The 22,252-nt window shown below is 33.7% G+C and overlaps 1 long non-coding RNA gene across 7 annotated transcripts in view; it reads left to right on the top strand.

Moving 5' to 3' along the window:
- The window catches only part of LOC111091836, a 94,899-nt gene that overhangs the window by 24,038 nt on the left and 48,609 nt on the right, over positions 1 to 22,252 (top strand). For 5 of the 7 annotated variants that reach the window (XR_005376316.1, XR_005376312.1, XR_005376313.1 and 2 more), the window contains exons 2-5: positions 11,538 to 11,690; positions 13,034 to 13,129; positions 17,662 to 17,881; positions 20,901 to 20,955. This is a non-coding gene — a long non-coding RNA (uncharacterized LOC111091836). The remainder of the gene's footprint in view (positions 1 to 11,537; positions 11,691 to 13,033; positions 13,130 to 17,661; positions 17,882 to 20,900; positions 20,956 to 22,252) is intronic. The other 2 variants (XR_005376314.1, XR_005376315.1) reach the window with 1 other exon arrangement.

Raw genomic sequence — 22,252 nt, 5'->3', positions numbered from 1 at the left:
TTTTGTTTCACTCTTCCAGATATAAACTTGGTTATTTTCTATGTATTATTCTCAGATATATTCCCATCTTCTAAAACAGTACTAAGTCCGAAAGAGAAGATAATAAAAATTCAGGATTTTTGAAAATGAATCATGTATTTCCCAACATATAATAATATTTAAAAAGCTTTAACACATATCTGTACTGTCCAAAATGATAGCCACTAGACATATGTGACTATTTATTTTAAATTATTAAAAATTATATATATTTTAAATATTAGTTTATCAGTTATGCTAGTCATATCTCTGGTGGTCAGTAGCTGCCAGCAGCTACCATAATGGACAACACAGGTACTAAACAATTTTACTGTTGTACAAACTCTATTGATCAACTTTACTTTATATATTCACCAGATTTTTTTCTTTCCTTGCGAAGTTTTGAACTTCCATAGAGAATAAACTATCTCTAAATTATCCTTATATCTTCCATGTTGACTCTAATATAAAGGAGCCTAGTTCATTTTACAGAAAGGTTGGTTGAATGGATAGATAGATAGATAGATAGATAGATAGATAGATAAATTTAGCTCCACACCCAGCATGGAGCCCCATGCAAGGCTTGAACTCACAACTCTGAGATCAAGACCTGAGCTGAGATCAAAGTCGGATACTTAACCAACGGAGCTTTTGTCAGGCACTCTGAATAAACAGATGAATAAAAATATAAAAATATGTATAAAAATATACATCCAAGCTAATAAGGGATTTATCCTAACTAATGCAATGAATTAATCAGCAGATATAACTGCTGCTTTGATTTCTATGTTACTTTCTTATATGAGTTCACAAACATTTGTTTTATTATTAACAAAATGGGCAAGTCAGTATGAATTTTGTTTCAGAAACAAGAAAGTCACTGATGAAAAACATTACTGTGAGTATAAGCAGAGGGTAATACATAGTATTAATTTCCCAAATACTATATATAATAATGCTCTCTTTTAAGAAACCACAGTGATATATCAAATCATGCCTGCAGCCCAGCAGATCTCAGTAGCACTAGGCTTGTTTCATCTTGCTCTGTGCCCCTTGAAGCTCATCACAAAATCAGTAGGATTTCTCTGTTTAAAGATAGATCAAGACAGAAAACATTCCCTTCATTTTTGTGAAGCATAAAAATTTTTCTGGTAAACAACCTGTCAATTTTTTAAAATATAAACTATTATTTTGGGAAAGAGATTGTAACAGAAAGAAAGGATTGTAATAGGTAAGATGAAAAATATGATTGAAAGAATGTTTGCTAATACATCTCTATCATACAGATATATGTGTGTGTGTGTATCTATGGCACTAAAGTTATTGGTTTGTTAAATCTTATAATATTTGTATTTGCAAAATATTTATAAATTCTAAGTTTTGGAATTTTTGTTTTATTCACCAATTATATATTTAAGACTTAATTATGTATTCTTCGAAATTAAATTTAATTCCTCTATTCGTGCACTGAATAAAAGATGTCTGAAAAACATGTTTCTGATATCCTAGATCACAAACAATAAAAATATTTTTTGTAGTAAGTTCTCTCAAGGCCCATTCACAAACAAATCAGAAAATAGCATATGAAGACATAACTCAAGCTTAAAACTAGAAGGCTTATGGAAACAAATATAGTGCAGGCATACGTTGGAAATAGGGTGAGTTGGATCCAGACCATAGCAAGACAAATATTTTTGTCAAGACTAAGTGAAACAAATCTTTTTGATTTCCTAGGATGTATAAAAGTTTCGCTTACATTATCCTATAATCTATTAAGTGTGCAGTAGCACATGTCTAAAAAAAACCCCAATGTGCATATTTTACCTAAAAAATACTTTATAGCTTAAAAATGCTAACAATTATCTGAGCTTTCAGTGAGTTATACTATTATACTATTTTTGCTGGTTGAGGGTAGTTCATTAATGTTGATGGCTGCTGACAGATCAGGGTAGGGGTTGAGGAAGACTAGTGTAGTTGTGGCAATTTTTTAATATGAGATACAATACATTTTGCCACACTGATTGACTTTGCCTTTCAGAAATGATTTATCTGTAGCATGTGGTGTTGTTTGATAACATTTATCCATGATAGAACTTCTTTCTAATTGAAGTCTATCTTCTAAAATCTTGTCACTGCTTTATCAACTAAGTTTATGTAATATTACATATCCTTTGTTGACATTTCAGTAATCTTCCCAGTAGGTTCACCAGGAGTAGACCCCATCTCAAGAAATCACTTTCTTTACTCATTCATAAGAAGCAAGTTCTCATTTGTTAAAATTTTATTAAGATATTATAGCATGGATGTCTGGGTGGCTCAGCGGTTAAGCATCTGCCTTTGGCTCAGGGCGTGATCCTGGAGTCTCAGGATCGAGTCCCACATCGGGCTCCTTGCATGGAGCCTGCATGGCCCTCTGTCTATGTCTCTGCCTCTCTCTCTCTCTGTGTCTCACATAAATAAATAAATGAAAAATAAATAAATAAATAAATAAATGAAATCTTAAAAAAAAGATATTATAACAAATGAAATTATATCTTCAGGTTCCACTAATTATCTTGCTATCTCCACCACAACTGCAGTTCTTTCAACCACCGAAGCCTTGAACCCCTCAAAGCCCCTCAAGGTCATCCATGAGGGTTGGAATCAACGTTTTCCAAACTCCTGTGAATGATGATATTTTGACCTCTTCCCATGAATCATGAATATTTTTTCTGGTATCTAGAGTTTTGAAACCTTTAGTCTTGTACATCTTTATCAGAGCTCATAGGTGATCAGGTGCATTGCCAGTGAGCAGTAATATGCTGAAAAGAATCTCTTTCTGAGCAGTAGGTCTCAACACTGGACTTAAAATAGTCAGTAAAATCATGGTGTAAACAGACTGTTACACAGGCTTTGTTGTTTCATTTATAGAGCAGAGGCAGAGTAGATTAATATAATTCTTAAAGACCTTGGCATTTTCAGAATGGTCAATGAGCACTGACTTCAGCCTAAGGTCACCAGCTGCATGAGCCCCTAACATGAGTAGGCCTTTGAAGCCAGGCATTGACTTCTTCTCTCTAGCTATGAAGGAACTAGATGGCATCTTCTTTCAATAGAAGGATTTTTGTAGGGGCCCTTGAGTGGCTCTGTCAGTTAAGTTTCCAACTCTTGATTTCAGCTCAGGTCTTGATCTTAGGGTCATGGGATGGAGTCCAGCACTGGGCTCTGTGCTCAGCAGGGAAGTCTGCCTCTCTCCCTCCACCCCTTCTGCCCCTTGTGTGCAGGCATGCACTCTCTCTCTTTTTAATAAATAAATAAATAAATCTTTAAAAAAGTGTTATTTTGTCTCTAATGAAATCTTTTTTTTTATTTTTTTTTAAGATTTTATTTATTTATTCATGAGAGACACACACCCCGGTCCGAAGGCAGCGCTAAACTGCTGAGCCACCTGGGCTGCCCTCTAATGAAAATCTATTGTTTAGGGAAGCCACCTTCTTTAATTATCTTAGCCAGATCTTCTAGATAACTTGCTGCAGCTTCTATATCAGCACCTGCAGCTTCATCTTATACTTTTATCATATAAAGATGGCTTCCTTCCTTAAACCTTATGAACCAACCTCTGCTAGCTTCCAACTTTTCTTCTTCAGCTTCCTCACCTGTCAGAATTGAAAAGAGTCAGGGTCTTGCTCTAGGTTAGGTTGTGACTTACGGGAATGTCATAGCTGGTCTGACCTCCTATCCAAACCCCTAAAACTTCCTCTGTATCAGCAATAAGGCTGTTTTGTTTTCATATCTATACATTCACTGGAGCAAAACTTTTAGTTTAAGAACATTGCTTTTATATTCACAACTTGGCTGTTTGGTATAAAAGGTCTAGCTTTTAGACTATCCTGATTTTTGACATGCCTTGTTGACTAAACTTTTGATTTAAAGTCTGAGGTGACTCAGACTGTGACTCTTCCTTTCACTTGACCACTTAGAGGCCATTGAAGGGTTATGAGTTTGCATAATTTCAATATTGGTGCTTCTCAGGGAAGAAGAAGGCCTGAGGAGAGGGAGGGAGACTGGGGAACAGCCAATTGGTCCAACAGTCAGAACACATGCAACATTCATTGATTAAGTTTGCCATCTTACATGGGTGTGGTTTGTAGGGCCCCAAAATAATTACAATTCCAATATCAAAGGTAATTCATCACAAATCACCATAACAAATATAATAATAGTGCATTTGATATATTACAAGAATTACCAAAATGTGACACAGAGAAAGTGATAAAATGTTGGAAAATGGCACTGAAAGAATTGCTCATTGCAAGGTTGCCACAAACCTTCCGTTTATAAAGAATCCTGCAATATCTGTGAAGCACAGTAGAGCAAAATGCAATAGAATTAGGTATGTCTATACATATGATAATTATGGCTGAGGGCAAAATAAAGCATCTTTGGCATCTTTTGAAACCTACCATCTAAGAAGATACTATCGCTCTCTTAGAAGACATGGAAACATTACATGTATGTATATACATGAAGTAATATGAAGAATACCTGAGGATGGAAACTAAAATTTGACCTTTCTGGTTTTTTTTTTTTGTTTGTTTTTAATGAAAAAAAAACATGCTGAGATTTTTATAGTCTTTGAGGATTAAGTTGAATTTTCACACAATATTTATATTATCTAGTGGATAATATTTCTTTAGTCAGACATCTGTCATTGTTAGATTTACTAAAAAGCACACTCACACACAAAGAATTTGACTTATATCTAACTATTCACATGGATTTTTTTCTTTTTGCATTGCACAGTAATATAAAATGCCCCCAATTATATCCCTTAGGCTCACAAATCAATGATTTCTCTTCTTAGCAGATGGATATATTTTTTTTCAAAATATGGTGATAGTAAGTTCTTCTATTTTTGATGAAATATTTCAGTAACACTCTATTAGAAGAAAAATAAGAATTATTTAATTATTTATAAGAAAATTCATCAGAGGGAATACTTGTAAAAATAATTTCAAGTTCAATAGAGCCGTATGGAAAATTCCCCATTTTTTTAACCTAAGAAAATGCTATATTCATCTGTGTTAGAAAAACTGAATCAAGCATATTGGATGTCAAGTATCTCTGAGTCAATTTCTCACTTTGCTCTGCATCTCTGCAGAGCTGATCTGAGCATACAGATCCTTTGAAATCAATGGGAGGTTGGCAGTTGGATTAGTTCAGTGCCATCATGCATGACTAAGAATTGGTCCTTTGTGTCATTTTCAATGTTTTCTCTCCTTGTGAGCTAATAAAGACAAGAAACACTTATTCAGCAGTAGCATTGAATCTTCTTATTAATTCAAGCTTTGTCATTTAAATTCATATATAAATTTCATGTTGTCATTGACTTCCCTAATCATCTGATTTTAATATCTACCCCACATATACATAACTTTATTTTTTTTTTCTTTAAAACATTTAGCACTACTTGATTTTATATTACAGTATATTTACTTATATTTTGGGAGCTTTTTTTCTGTTTTGCTTATGGTTACAGCCCCCGTTTTAGAACATTTATCACAGTGCAAGTACTCAGTATATAGAAGTCCCTAATTTATTTATAAATATCTATAAGCAGTGAGATATTTTGATAAAATTGCTCAAAATTAAGTTTGAAGTATAGTGGTATCCCCTTTATTCATGGTTTTGCTTTCCACAATTTTAGTTACCTTCAGTAAACCATTGTCCAGAAGAAGATGATTCTCCTCCTGATGTATTAGAAAGTCAATAATAGCCTAATGCTATGTCACAATGTCTATATCATTTCCCTCAGTTTATCTCATCATGCAGGCATTTAATATCACACCATCACAAGAAGGCGGCAGACTATAGTAAGGTATGTTAAGAGTCCACGTTCATATAACGTTTATATCATATTGTTATAATTGTTCTATTTTATTATTAATTACTGTTATTAATCTCTAACTGTGCCTAAGTCATAAATTAAATATTATCATAAGTATATATGCATAGGAAAAGAAACATAGCATGCGTAGGGTTTGGTCCTATCCATGGTTTTAGGCATCCACTAGGGGTTTTGGAACTTATCCTTCATGGGTAAGTGGGGGGACTACTGTATTTACTAGTGATGACATAGCTGAGACTTTCTCATTATCCTAAACAGTCTCATTATGCAACAAGAAATGGAAGCCTTTGTAGGATTTTTTAGGCAATGATTGTTGTTGATAAAGGAATTAGTGATCTTGACATCCAATTCTAACTTCTAATACTCCTCAGAAAGTATCTGGGACTCCCAAATAAAGAACCATTCATCTTTATTCATTTCTTCTTGTATTTCTAATGAATGCAGGCCACACACTCTTATTTATAATATATAGTTAGTGAAAAATTGTGTTGATTTCCGCCAGCAGATGAGGAGGTGGTGTGTGAAGAGATAAAGCAAAATTCTCTGACTAACTCTTTGTTTATGACACCAAAGGAAAGAAAGCAGCAGATTTTTATCTTGAGTACTATAAGGCACCAAGAATTCTCTACTTTTCATGCAGAAAAGGAACCCCAGTGGAAGAATACTGATTATAAGAGTGATCACTATAGATAATTTTAAGAAAAAAATTTTAAAAACATGCCTATCATACAGATATAAAAGTAAACATGTTAAAGATTTTCTTAACTCATGAAAGAACCAGACAGATTTTATAACCGTTTCAAAAGATAATTGAAAGATTAGATCAGGAATACTGAAATAAATATGTAAATGAAAGCAAAACTAATTGTTTTCCTCATGATGGGAATAAATATAATAGAATTTCTATTGAACATTATAGAACCTGCATGTCTACAACCAATCCCAACTTGTCTTTGCAATATAAAATAGGTATACTGTAGACTACTCCTTAATGCTACACATGTGGATAATTCTGGAATATTTTCCTCACGTGGGAATACCCCTTAAATTCTCCAGTTCCTGAGTATACATTACTGACAGCTGCAGTCTCTGTATCTCATCTACTGACTATACCTGGAATTTGCTTGCATGTTAAACATTGTGCTATACTTCTGATAAGTGTTTATATGATATGATTAGTCACTAAGTCATTTTTGTAATATTTATACCATTAAAACTTATTAATTTAACTTTTTTTGAGTTATTAAAATATTCTTGAAGATCTATGATACATAATTCATATTTCTAGCCTCCTAGGCTAAAATAAAATAATTACAAAGTGAGAGATACTATCATTTGCTTCACTTTGTTTTCAGTTGATGGAGTATTAATTTAATAACTCCAAATAATCACATGGAGAATTTTCACATTTCAGAACTGAGGAAATGAGCTTGCAATAGTGATAACCAAGTTGTTGAATATTAAAGATCTCAGGAAGTATTTGTCTAGAATGTCAAATTTACAGAGAACAATCATATCCAAAGATTTTTAGGCATCTGTATAAGTCATGGGTTATGTTTTCATACTTCCCTATAGAAAAAGGGAACTGAATAAAGGGGCAAACAATTGCCTTACACTGGTGGTCAAAACAGAAAACTCCTTAAATGTTAGTGTTTATTATAAATTTTAGAAAATCAAGTTAACTTGGAGGGCTTATAACTTCACAATTAGATAATCTGTCTTCACTTAGGGGTTCCAATTAGATATTGTGATGGAACTGACTGCTTTTTGCTTCTGCTTTACCATGCTAAGATAATATAATGGTGTATATTTCAGTGGGGCTATTTTAGGTTTAAAGAAACAAAATGCTTTAGAGGAGGAAACATAAGATTAGTAGTCTTTTAATGCATTTATTCTATTTTGATTCCATCCAGAAGGCATACAAGTGTCAACTCATGACTATTTTTTTAAAAAGATTTTATTTACTCATGAGAGAGAGAGAGGAAAGGGGCGGGGGCAGAGGCAGAAACACAGGCAGAGGGAGAAGCAGGCTCCATGCAAAAAGCCTGATGTGGGACTCGATCCCAGGTCTCCAGGTACAGGCCTTGGGCTGAAGGCAGCGGTTTAACCACTGAGCCATCCGGATTGCCCAACTCATGACTATTTTTAAGAAACAATATATCTTAAAAAGTATGTGAAAGTTTTCTTTTTCATTTTCTTTCTTTTTTTTTCTTTTCTTTTCTTTCTTTTTTTTTTTTTTTTTTTTACTGGATAGGCATTAGGTTTTCAAATTAAATTCTGACCTTAATATCTGCTAATTTTTACTCCTGTCTGTACCAGAGATAAGCTTATCTCTAGGTAAGTATTGAAAGTATGTTCTGTTTTATTTTAGAACATATTTATTAGCTATTATGAAGAAAAGAAATCTCTAATGAGTACCTGTGATGACAATTGCAAAACTACTGTGTTTTCTTTATCTTGCTTTAGACCATTATTATCAAATAGAATTATTAGCAATAATGTAATGTTCATAGTTTTCCTACCCTATACAGTCACCACTAGTCACATATGACTGTGGAGTGCATGACATATAGTTTGTACAACTGAATTTTTAGTTTTATTTATTTTGATCAATTTAAATTGTCACATGTGGCTAATGGTGAACATATTAGAGCAGTTCCAGACTTTGAATGGGGTTTAAAAAACATTTCCTGCAAAGCAAGAATTCATTACGCAGTTTCAAGTCTGTTTCTCCCAGGGGAATTCCTGGAATAAGAATAAATGAGGAAGAATCCGTGAATAAGCAAGAGCCGTGGGACCTCAAATACTGTGTTAGAGAGAAGGTCTGGAATAAAGCTGTTTCTGGTGCTTTTTCACAAAACTTAATTGGTTTGTGTGACTTCCTCCTTTTCCCCAGAAACTGAGCCAATCTTTCAGAGAAAAAGTCCTTTCTTAGTAATAAAGGGCCAGAGATTAGATTGATTCATATAAATCTATTATTTCTACTGGAAAAACAATCAGGTCATATGCTAGCTAGAAGAAATGTCAACTACACATATAAAAGACATTTCATGGTTTTGGCTCTAAAGCTCAGGACATTAAAATACAAACAGTTTTGAATTATAGGAATGCCTGGGTGGCTCAGTTCAGCATCTGACTCTTGATTTTGGCTCAGGTCATGATTTCAGGGTCATGAGTCTGAGCTCTGTGGCAGGTGCTGCAATGGGTGTGGAGCCTGCTTAAGATTCTCTCTCTCTCTCTCCTTATGCCCCCCCCAACCCTGTCTCAAAAAATTTTAAAAAGTCTGTTTAACAAAAATAAAATTATATATGTATGTGGTTTATATTGTGTAACTGGTGACATTGACAGTATTTTGACTTTCCTAGTCAATAAAAATAAAATATATATTAAACATTCAGAATGAATAAAATAAATGAATATAATGGGAATAATGATGGAGGGATGGGAAGAGATAGTATATCTATTTTAGTCCCACTAATTCTATAAAACTAAATGGATGTGATGAATTAATAGACTAATTGAAGCTTTAAAGATAGTTTTTTGACTCTCTCATATCGGTGGTATCAAAGGGGATTGGAACTGGAACAATTGAATGAGAAGATAAATATTTTCTTATGCGTGGGATTAAGAAAAATCCACCAGGCTCTAATCAGCCAAGGTGATATCTGGGGCTACTATAATATTGTTCATTCACATGCAAAAAGAATGATTTTCTAGAAGACATTTTCAGTAGAATTGGTTTGCTTTACACAAATTTATTTATCTAAGGCAGAGGCTGTTCCATTTAGGGCCTGTTTGTCATGACTTTTATCTGAATGCTCCATGAATTCTGAAGTATCAAGGACTCAAGATGCCATGCCATGTAAAACCATCAATTGCCAATCACAGTTCCATTGATTCCCAAGTGAAAAATGGTGCCTCCATAAGAGTGTACCACTCAGTGCCTCCACTCACTGCAAGAATGATTATGCTAGGAAATTCAAAAAGAGAGGGAAGAATTTAGATAAACTCAATGTACAAATAAGTTTAAATGAATTTCTACTTTTAATCTAGTTTCTACTAGGTTTTCACATTTAAGTCTTGTGCTGGTTATTTATCTAATGTCTACTGAGCTCCATCCATGTCCCTCTGTGCTAATTTTTGTAGTGCTGGAGCTGAAAAATCCATAAACTACATGTCTCAGATAACATTGTATGATAGATTCATATTTGATACTTCTGATTTAAGGCTCTGTTAGAAGATAAAAAAAATCAGGAAGGAAAGAGAAGTGTCTTAATTCTAACTCTAATAGTAAAAGTGGTGGCAGGAAGTTGATAGAGATGTTAAGAATGAAGCACTTAGAAATTCAAGGAATTGTTAAATAATTATATTAAACACCTGAAATTAAGATAATATTATTTATAATACTTGTGTTATAAAAATAAACACAAAAAATAAATAAAAATTAAGAAATAAAAAATGTGTTACAGTCAAATAGTAACGATGATGATGATGATGATGATGATGTAATGGGAGCAGGAGCAACAATATGTCAGTGGTTCCAGCACTAAAAGTATCAGTGGACCTAGCGAATTGGTCAGTGTGGACTGGTGAGCTCCAGCAGAATCGTACAAGCAGCCTTCTGATCAGATACCACTACTGCTTTTTTATCTATTCCTACAGTATTCACATTACTATTTCTGTGCATTTGCTCTTCAAATTTTTTTAACCATTTCTCTTCATTAAACCCATGCCTGAAATACTTTGTTCCTTTACTATACCAAGCCCAACACAAATGTCCACAGAATTTATCAATTTCTTCTCAACAAAATGTTCTCTTTCAATCTTTTCAAGATCCCATGAACATGTTATAGGCCTCTTGTCTTTCTCGACTTTGTTTCTCCCATTTTCTTATGTAAAACTTAATGTGTTGCATATTAGGCACACAAAACTTAGACCTTCTATAAGTATAAGAGGCTTTAATTACAAAAAACAAACAAACAAACAAACAAAAAAACGTAAGAGAATGAAGGCCTTGAGAAGTTAAAGAATAGTTTCCATAGGTGAAGAAAGAAAACCATTAAAAAACAAGACATTGTATTAAATATTTGGCTAATGAATTTTAACATTTTCAAAGTGGTATGGTTGTTTACATTAAAAAGGTACAGAGTGTGATCACTGTTATGGAATATAAGTGAAAAACAACTCCATTTAACAAAGCCCAAGAACTTCTCCCTTCATATTTTAATTAGTATTCCAGATAGATTTTAGTGGTCCTGGGTAACCACATACTTAGTTGTAGGGAATAAAGCTGAAATCCTTTTTACCTATGTTCTCAATGAATGTAGAAAATTGATGCTACAAGTTAAAAGGTGTCAAGGACAGCACATAATGAAAATGATGGAATGAGCCTGCATAAAATCCCAAAGAAGCAGAATTTATTCTGTGTGAATTGAGAAATAGTGGGCTGCAAATAATAGCAATCTAATTCCACTTCTGGGGTCTTTATGAAGCAGAGTATGGGAGAAAACATAGTTTCTCATTGCCAAGTCTGCAGAAAGACACCAATGGGAGACACTCAAGTTTTAATTATGCAAGGAGGGAGAGAAACTTTTCTATGATGAGAATGAGGATGGGGTTTTTGTTATAACAGGATGGAAATTCTAGATGATGCACGCGGAAGAGGACATAAGGATGCATGCAGAAGAGGACCCTGATCTGGAAGGGCATGATGAAAGAGATAAGTGAAAATACTGAAGCAGAGAATAAAGACATCTAAGAGGCCTGTATTTTCTTCAATAGCTAGGTATCACCAATCCCATAATAATGCAATTTTGCTCCAAAACAAAGTTAGGTTTAGGATTGCAGCCTACGTATTCAGCATGGAGACAGAGATTTCCAAACACACCAGTGGCGTGCCAGCAAGCATTTTTAGGAGAGTGGAAGTAATAAAACTGAGTTACAAAGTAGATTTGAAGGATAGTAATGTTTAGTTAATGGTCACATCAGATTCATCCCCTTGGTGTTCAGGCAGTGAGATCATGAACTCAAGGGTCCCACACCTTATTTTCTTTACCTAGATTATGAATTTTTCATGTAATTGTTGCTCAATTAACATTTTACTTAATCTCTTATTATAACACTCCTAGACTGTGTGAAATTGAGCAGGAAAATAATATTGAGGGTGCATATGTTCATAAATAATCCAATTAATACATATTAATAATGTTTTACATATCAAAGGTGTTAATGTAATATTTAATGAGCAGTAACACCAAAACTATATTATGGTGATGCTGAAAACTGAAAGTAAATGTCAGCAGACTTGATATCCCATCACAAGATAATAGTCTCTGATTCTACAAAAATGCTCAGTCACAGCCAAACCATAGTTTCAAAGATATTGATCTTGTGACAACATTCTTTTGAAATGACTTTATTTCAGTTCAAACAAATGACTCAAGCAGATTTAAAAATGAGGTTGAAGCCACATAAAGGAATTTACCTTGGTATTATGAAACTGCTTATTTTGACTGGCTGGGCGAAGTAGTATCTAATTTCCTTAACAGAAATATGAAACACTCAAAATGATGGAATGCACTGTGAGCTTTATGGATTAAATAGTTCATAATTGGCAATCAAGTTTCTAAACTATTTTCTTCTTTTTTTTTTTTTTTTTATTTATGATAGTCACAGAGAGAGAGAGAGAGAGAGGCAGAGACACAGGCAGAGGGAGAAGCAGGCTCCATGCACCAGGAGCCCGATGTGGGATTCGATCCCAGGTCTCCAGGATCACGCCCTGAGCCAAAGGCAGGCGCCAAACCGCTGCGCCACCCAGGGATCCCTAAACTATTTTCTTCTGATAATCACCAAATATTATTGCCTTGCTGAAATTTCATTTCACAAAAATTCAATAACTTTTAATAAAGGTACAGTGAACTTTATTATGGACACCATTGTGAATTTTTTATAATCCATAATTTCTAATAAAATCTCTATAGGGACTACAAACTTTTGTATAGACTTGCATAAGACTATGTATAATCATCCTTTTTTAGGAAGTCTAATCTAATTTAGAAATAATTCTAATGTGTGATGTTTAAGTGTAAAGCAATGTGACTACATTAAAAAAATGTATTCCATTTTCAGATATTCATTTCCATTCATGTTAGTCTCTTCAGAGCAGCAGATACATGGCATAATGAATGTGAAAAACTGGGTATGACAATGAAGTAAAGATATATGGTAATGATAAAGTTAGTTATCAAATACCTAAATTGTTTGAAGTATAGTTCTGTTATCATTTTCTTCATCTACTCCCCATCTGCTTGTTATAGATAACTGGTTGTGGCTTTTAACAGCTTGAAACAGTTGTTTTTGATCTTAACAACATTTTCACCCAGATGATAAGATAACACTCACTGCACAGCACTATGTGGACAGGTGATAGAAAAAGACAAGGCAGTGCTTCATAATATTATCTGTAAATCTATAATAAAATAACCTGAACAAGCAAGTACGTGATAACACAGAGACTATGCATGCATGAAGCCTACATGCAGCATTTTATGGTGGGAATGTACTTAGGAGAGCCACCAGGAGGAAATCTTAGCTGTGTGAAGACTTGCTATGTACACTGTTGGCAAAACATTTACTAATTAGAAATCTAACAGTAGATGGAAAATTTATCAAGTGCAAGCGAGAGCCTAAAGAAGGAATATAGAAAATTGGAATTGATGCATGGCCTCCTCAACACAGAATAAACATTGAATTGACCTTAATGTTATGAGCATCTGGTAATTTTCCAGAAACAAATCTAATCATTATAAACACAGCAAAATATCATTTGAAGTGGTGCTAAAGGCAACATAATTTTGGTATGTATTTTTATAACTATTTCCACATTTTTTTTTACATGATCAGAATTGTTTTATTCAATCTGGTATCAGACTCTCTATTTGGGTATTATTACACCCTCCACCTTAGAATTTAACATTCACAAAACTAAGTAAATTCCGAGGACTCAAATACACTTTTTTCAATGGATGATTCTAAATAGTCATTTAAAGCATTCTTTTTGTGTTTGAAACTACCACTAGCAAATGACATTTTGAGGTCAAACAATACGGGAAAAAATAAAATATTTATCTTCTACCTGATATTAGCTTGTAAACAAATTCTGAAAAATATTATTGCTATTATTCGTTATACCAATTCATCCATCTATCTTCTCAGAAATAAATCTGCTGAACATCAGGTGTATGATAAGTATGTGGAATAAAGAGATTAATATGGCCTAGTTTTGTCTATGTGAAATGAAGTGTCTAGAAATAAAAACAGATGTGAAATAGTGTAATAATTATATTATCATCTGGGGTACATTTATCATCTGTAAAGTATTTTACATATGCTTTCTTATTTACTTTTCATGATAATTATATGAGTTAAGGCTCATTATTTCCATTGGGATTTAAAATATCTGATATATTTCAAACTATCTGCTCTTACATGCTTTAATAGTACCTTAATGCCATGGTTGCAATATGAGATTGTGAACACTGTTTCTAATAAGCAATTAAATAACATCCCATTGATATTAGTTTCCTAAAATGACTTTAACAAATTACTACAAATGGGAGCTTAAACAAGAGAGACTCATTCTTACGGTTCTGGACACCAAAGACCGAAATAAGTTTTGCTGCACCCTGTCAGCATGGTCATGGTCTCTTCAGAGGCCTAAGGGTTCAGAATCATTCGTTGCTCTCTAGAAGCTATCATTCCTGTCCATTCTCTACCTCTATGGTCATAATACCTTCTCCTCTTTGAATGTCAAATCTCCTTCTGCCCTCCCTCTACTTATAAAAATATAGGAGGATTACATTTAGGGTCCACTCAGATAATACAGATAATACAAAATCTCCATATCTCAACATCCTTAATATGTAGTCTTTTTTTTTTTTAATTCTTTTCTCCCACATTGGGTGTTACACTATATATTGATAAATTGAACTTAAATAAAATAAAATAAATAATTTCTTTTCTCACTTCCTTCTCTCCTTTACCCTTCCACCTTCCCTCCTTACCTTCCTTTCTAGAGTAACATTTACAGGTTCCAGAGATGAGCATGAGGATATGTTTTAGGTGACCATTATACCACACTATTCTAGACCATACTAAACTTTATCCTGAATTGTTGCAATAGGTGTTTCTTTAACTGGATTCCCAGTTTACGATTTCCTCTTTTCTAAAAAACTTCTATAAACTAGCAGATCATCTTCCTTAGATCATTTTTTCTATTGTAAATTTTTTATAGCTCTAATATGCACTGATTCATATCTGGAAAATTCTCCCCTCTAAAAGACCCTTTAGATCTTACCCTTCCCCATCCAACTACTTTCCTTCTCTATCAATGCACATTCTTGATTTTGGTCAGACCAACATCATCACTCTCCAATTAGTACATAATGCTCATTCCTTATACTGTTCCTTTGCTTATACAGATTATTCTCACTTGAAAACTCTTTTTTTTTTTTTTTTTCCTGATTTAGCTATCTAAATTACTTTCAGGGAAGGCCAACATCTCCAAAGGAAAAAGAATAGGCAAAGAATGCAAAGAGAAAAACAATAAAATGATTAATATGTAAAACTGTTCCATACCAAGCATAACAAAAAAGGGAATTTAAAAATATAAAATGAGTATTTCTTTTTTTTAAAAAAAGATTTATTTATTCATGAGAGACAGAGAGAGAGAGAGAGAGAGAGAGAGAGAATGGCAGAGACAGAGGCAGAGGCAGACAGAGGGAGAAGCAGGCTCCATGCAGAGAGCCTGATGTGGGACTCCATCCAAGGACTTCAGGATCATGACCTGAGACGAAGGCAGGCACTCAACCACTAAGCCACCCAGGAGTCCCTAAAATGAGTATTTCTATATTCATTTCAGTTGTATACCTAAGTATTCACAGGTGGAGTAAAATAGTCATGCTCATACACTGGTTTCCATATTCTCCATTTCTTTTCTTTTTTTTTTTTTTTTTAGTAATTACATGCCTGTTGTAATCCATTATTTGCTTAAATTCATCCAATCTAATTAATATCTCAATCTTAGCTTTCTTGGGCTTTTCTATGATTTAAACTCCCTGAATCTAATATGATATAATGAGTCAATATTAAAAATTCCCCCTGTTATGAAAAAGTTTTCTGTATTATATTTGAGTAGGAAAGCTGACTATAAGAGAGTAAATTTTTCATATGGTTTTAAAAGAAATTGGATGTCCAACAAAATATGAAATCTTTTTGATACAGAATCTAAACCATATACTAATTCATTCTATACAGTATTTAAATGATTTTGGAAGCATGCGTAATGTTAAATACTGTTTATAAACTAAGATAAATGTATAGCTTCTTCCTTTCCACAGCAAAGTGTAGTTAAAATGGAAGATTATCTACCACAAATGTAAACAAAGACATTTTCATATGAGATAGTCACATATTGCATTGGCAGAAAATGTACAGTTGTACACAATATATTTTTCCCCAATCACTACTAACAATAACAACAGAATAAAGCCAAATGTGTAGGGGAGAATTAGAAAATTTGGAATGAAAATGCATTTCAATATCTAAAGAGAAGGCCCTAACTAGGATTAAAGAGGCTAAGAAGTCTTTGATTCATGTCATACTTAGTGCCACTGCTTCTCCAAATCAAAGGAAAGTTTTTTTTATGGAAAATTTTCATGTTTTCATTGCTACGTTGTCCCCTATGAAGAGTGGTGTTAGAGATGTATAATTTTCTCTTTTTCTGGTAGTTCATCGACAAAGTATTTTTTCTGTCATTCTCTTAAAACAAAATTGATTCTCATAAAATAGAGTACAAAAAAATGCACATTAAAAATGCACATTAAAAAAAATAAAAAATAAATAAATAAAAATAAAAATAAAAATAAAAAATAAAAATGCACATTAAGTGTTAATGTGTTTGTTATACCGAAATTTTCTGGATTTCTTTTTTTTTATTTTCTGGATTTCTAAAAGAACTACTTATATCAATTCTACTAAATGAAATATAAATAATTAAAGCCAGATCTTTTCTGACATAAAATAGATACCTGAAATATTTCTAGCTTATATTCTTCAATTGTAGTTATCTGTTCTTTAAAAGCCAATTCAACATTTCAAAAAAAATATTTAAAAATACATTTATTTTTATATACCACCTAAATGCTCACTGAAGCGGTTTATGATTTCCTCCTACTTATTTCTGAGAATATTATTACCTGGCATTATTATTCTCATAAGGCAGACATATTTTAGGATTTAAGAATGCCACTTAAAATAATTAAACATTATAAATTAAGTGTTTCAATGCTATTAAAATTATCATGATATTCTTGAAAAATTTCCCCCCTATCAACACTGGTTACCTCCTCACATGAATTCCCATCATCATCATGTCATGTCAAGACATGAGCATAGCTCTTTTTAAATCACATTTTTATTAAAAAGTTTTCTTAAGAGTCTTATCTCTAACTTAACATGTATAACTCTTTTTTTTTGGCCTCTGGAAGACTCTCTTCACTTTTGGTTTTTGTGTTACCCTTTGTCCTCAACTGTCTCATACTTGACTCTATGCTCTTCTTTTCAGTCACCTTTCAGAAGAAAATCCTCCTCCTCTGTGTTACAGTCCGTATGTTTGTGTCCTCTCTGAAATTCATCTGTTGAAATATAATGTCCAATGTGATAGCTAGGAGAACTAATACCAATAATCTTTGGTTTAGCTAGGAGGCCTTTGCAGATCATTATCTCATGAGGGTGGAGTCCACAAGATTGGAATTAGAGCTCTTACAGAAGAGGCCCCAGACAGCTCCCTTGTCTCTTCTGCCATGTAAGGATACATTAAGAAATCAGCAATGTGCAAATTGGAAGAGGATCCTCCACAGAACCTGACCATACATTCTGGCATTCTGATCTTGGGTTTCCAGCTCTAAACTGTGAACAGTAAGTTTCCGCTATATATAAGCCAACTAGCTTATGGTATTTTGCAATAGTAGCCTAACTAGACTAAGACACCTCTCTTTACCCTTCAATTTTTTTTTTTTTCAAAGTATTGCTCTTTGCTGTGTTCTCATTCTTTAGTCATCACATGGCAGTTACCCATGTGCCTATGAATTACACTGTTACTCTAGCTCAGTAGTTCCCATCCAGGGATGATTCCGTCCCTCTTTACAGGGAACATTTGGTAATGTCAACAGAATTTTTAAGAATTATTTTATTTTATTTTATTTTATTTTATTATTATTTTATTTTTTACAAATAGAAGGTGGTACTAATGGGATCTAGTGGATTAAGGCCATTGACACTTGCTAAACATTCTATAATATACAAGATGTTCCCCTCACTACAAAGATGTATCTGTCCACCAAGCTCAGTGCACCATAGTTGCTATAGTTTGAGGTATTACAAACTTCTAAGTCAAATGTTCTGAGAATGAGGTAAGTACACTACAACTGCCTGGAGGTCCTAGAGACCACTAAACTTCAATGTGCTCATCACTGAGCTCATGGTGAGAAACCATATGTTTTTCTAAAATTTAAGCACCAAATTCATGAACATCAGACCAACTATCAAGTTTCATACCCTGATTCCAGAAACACAAACAAGTAATAAGCACCTGAATTATAACTGCCTATGTGTTTCCAATATTCCATATTCATTCCTCTTTCTACCTAAGTCACCTTTTTATGTAAAGAATACTACTTCTTGGGCAGCCCGGGTGGCTCAGCAGTTTAGCGCCACCTTCAGCCCAGGGCCTGATCCTGGGGAACAGGGATCGAGTCCCACACTGGGCTTCCTGCATGGAGCCTGCTTCTCCCTTTGCCTGTGACCTCTCTCTCTCTCTCTGTGTCTCTCATGAATAAATAAATAAAATCTTTAACCGCTGAGCCAACAGGCTGCCTGACTCTGTTTTAAAACTGAAATTTCAAACAATCCAATCATGAAATGGGCAAAAGACATGAACAGAAATCTCACAGAGGAAGACATAGACATGGCCAACATGCATATGAGAAAATGCTCTGCATCACTTGCCATCAGGGAAATACAAATCAAAACTACAATGAGATACCACCTCACACCAGTGAGAATGGGGAAAATTAACAAGGCAGGAAACAACAAATGTTGGAGAGGATGCGGAGAAAAGGGAACCCTCCTACACTGTTGGTGGGAATGTGAACTGGTGCAGCCACTCTGGAAAACTGTGTGGAGGTTCCTCAAACAGTTAAAAATATACCTGCCCTACGACCCAGCAATTGCACTGTTGGGGATTTACCCCAAAGATACAAATGCAATGAAACGCCGGGACACCTGCACCCCGATGTTTCTAGCAGCAATGGCCACTATAGCCAAGCTGTGGAAGGAGCCTCGGTGTCCAACGAAAGATGAATGGATAAAGAAGATGTGGTTTATGTATACAATGGAATATTACTCAGCTATTAGAAATGACAAATACCCACCATTTGCTTCAACGTGGATGGAACTGGAGGGTATTATGCTGAGTGAAGTAAGTCAGTCGGAGAAGGACAAACATTATATGTTCTCATTCATTTGGGGAATATAAATAATAGTGAAAGGGAAAATAAGGGAAGGGAGAAGAAATGTGTGGGAAATATCAGAAAGGGAGACAGAACATGAGAGACTCCTAACTCTGGGAAACGAACTAGGGGTGGTAGAAGGGGAGGAGGGCAGGGGGTGGGAGTGAATGGGTGACGGGCACTGGGTGTTATTCTGTATGTTAGTAAATTGAACACCAATAAAAAAAAAAAAATAAAATAAAAAAAAAATAAAAAAAAAAATAAAAAAATAAAAAAAAATAAAAAAAAAAAATAAAACTGAAATTTCCTAAATTTTCCCATTAAAGTGGTGCTCTATTAATGAAAATAAAAATACAAAGAAAACATTTGTTCTGTCTTCATTTATTTCCTTAATTATCATGTCCTTAAAACCATCCTCTCTCATGATACTAGAATCTACCAAATTACAGAAATGTTTAGGTTTGATTCAACATCTGATCCATTTTACCCAACATATCTGATAGAAGCTCCCTTCAGGGACAGTGGAGTGAAATGGAAAGGATGCATGAGGAGCTTCAATGTGGGATATATGAGACTGAGAATTTTCCTGTTGTGGTTCTGCTTACTGAATAACTCGTCTGCAGTAGATTTATTCAATGCATTGGTCGGCAGAACCCATCTTCTTAATAATCTTAACTAGTATCCTTCTCTTATCCAATCTCAAATAGCCATGCAATCCACATTTTGTATGGAAATGTAGGACTCTTCCACTAGTGCAATCCTCTCTTGGCATTCAAGCAAAATACTGTTCATAAACCTCCTTATTTAGAAAATCCTATGTATTTGCTTGCTTATTTTAGTCTGATTCATGTGTAGTCCATTATTCTTTCTGAGGAAAGGGGCAATGGCTCATTCAATGACACAGGCTAACGTTCCAAAAGGTATTGGTATTAGTTCTATTAGATTAATTAAAGACACTTCAGGTAAAGAGTTGATAAAGAAAATGCTAGGGAATATAGAATTATCATTATTAACACTATAGAGTAAAAGAATAATATCTCCTTGACATTTTCTGAAAATTATATGAGTATACATTATGAAACAAGTATGTCTAGGAGACGGTAATCTCATAAAAACAAGAGTTTGGTATAATTATCTCTGAATAATTATTTTGATGATTTAAACTAATTAACAGTTAACGTTACCATAAATAAATTATATAGACTCATTAAAATTATTATAGTTTTTATAGGTTTATAAAATATCTATTTTAAAACTTATATTTTGGCAGCCTAATTAAGGGGGGGCACTTAAAAAGCCACATTTCATAAATTTTGAAAGTTAAAAAAGGAAAAAAGTCATGAATGAAGAAAAGCAACTTTGATATCCTGTGTAACATTTATGATTTTTTTGTTTGTTTCTTTTTTTTTTTTTTTCGCACTGCCCAGAAGATATGTTTGGCATATCTTGAAGAAGTGGAAATATCACTGTAATATCCATCAGGTAAAGCAATTTTTATCCTATTAGGAGGTCTATGAAAGACATGAAAAGACAAGAAAAATAATTTTAGGTTGAAGAGAAAATGTACATTAGTGTTACCATCTGCTTTGAAAGAATGCCACATAGATAAGAGTGAAAACCCATATGATGGTGATACCCTGTAAGAAACTGGAATAATGAAATTTTATTTCTTAAAGACAAAACTCAGAGATGCTTAAGAAAATTGGAAAATGCCAAGCAGACTGGCAGTGAACAAGACAGACATACTGTCTATGTTAAAAACAGAGTCTCACAGTGATAGACAGAGCTCTTCAACTACATTTGCTTAAAATATGATGCATGGAATCCATGAATTATCCTATATTACTCATTATAAAGAATATAGCTACATGTTTTGAATCAATAACTATTTTAATGAATGCTATTTGTAGTTAAATAAAAATGGGATTTCTGCTTTGGATGTTTGACTGTTGACAGATTTCAAACCCTACCATCCCTCCTTATCCTTCCTTCCCACAGCTAGGCCTGATAAGAGAGAATTGGTGTTCCCTCCTATGGCGCTAGTGTTAAAAATATGCAAATCCTGCCCACCTGGGCACTCTCCTCAGTTCTACTCACCAACTACAATAAAAGACAAAGCAGTTGTCCCTTCTGCTCTCTCAGATCATATTAAGACCTGTTTAAGGGTCTGTACTATTCTTGCAAGGAAGCCTAATATATAAGTAATAAATCTCTTCAGAACTTCTTGGTATATGTGTGGCATCATCAGCTCTAACATTTGAACCTAATTCTGTGTGGTGGTGCCTCCTCCCACCTTACAGGGTGACTATAACACACTTTTAGACATGAACATATACGTAAGATAACTCACATAAAACACATATGATAGAAGTTATAGACTATAGAACACATCCTAATGCAATATAGCTCACAAATGTTAACCTAAGAAAACATTTTAGCTTAGTCTTAAGTATACATTAGGTTAACTACTTAGATTAAATAGTTAAAGGTATCATCCTCCAATCACAATTTTATTTTCAATATATATATAGGTACTAAAACAGGAATTAAAGTTTAATGTTTAAATGAAATCCTTAACTAGGAGAGTCTGCAGTCACAATGATTTGTAGAATATAAATTATGAATGCTTCCTGAAGACACAAAATCTGCATATTAATAAGTACATTTAGAGAAGAGAAAAATATAATCATTAATTTTGTGCCTTGATTATTCAATCTTAACCTTGACAAATATTTACAGAATACAGGGTTAATAAGTTGTGGTACAAAAGAAAAAATAC

This window comes from Canis lupus, chromosome 22 (assembly GCF_011100685.1).
Source record: "Canis lupus familiaris isolate Mischka breed German Shepherd chromosome 22, alternate assembly UU_Cfam_GSD_1.0, whole genome shotgun sequence".
NCBI classification, from domain to species: Eukaryota; Metazoa; Chordata; class Mammalia; order Carnivora; family Canidae; genus Canis; species Canis lupus.
This window is presented reverse-complemented; position numbering and strand designations above follow the sequence as displayed.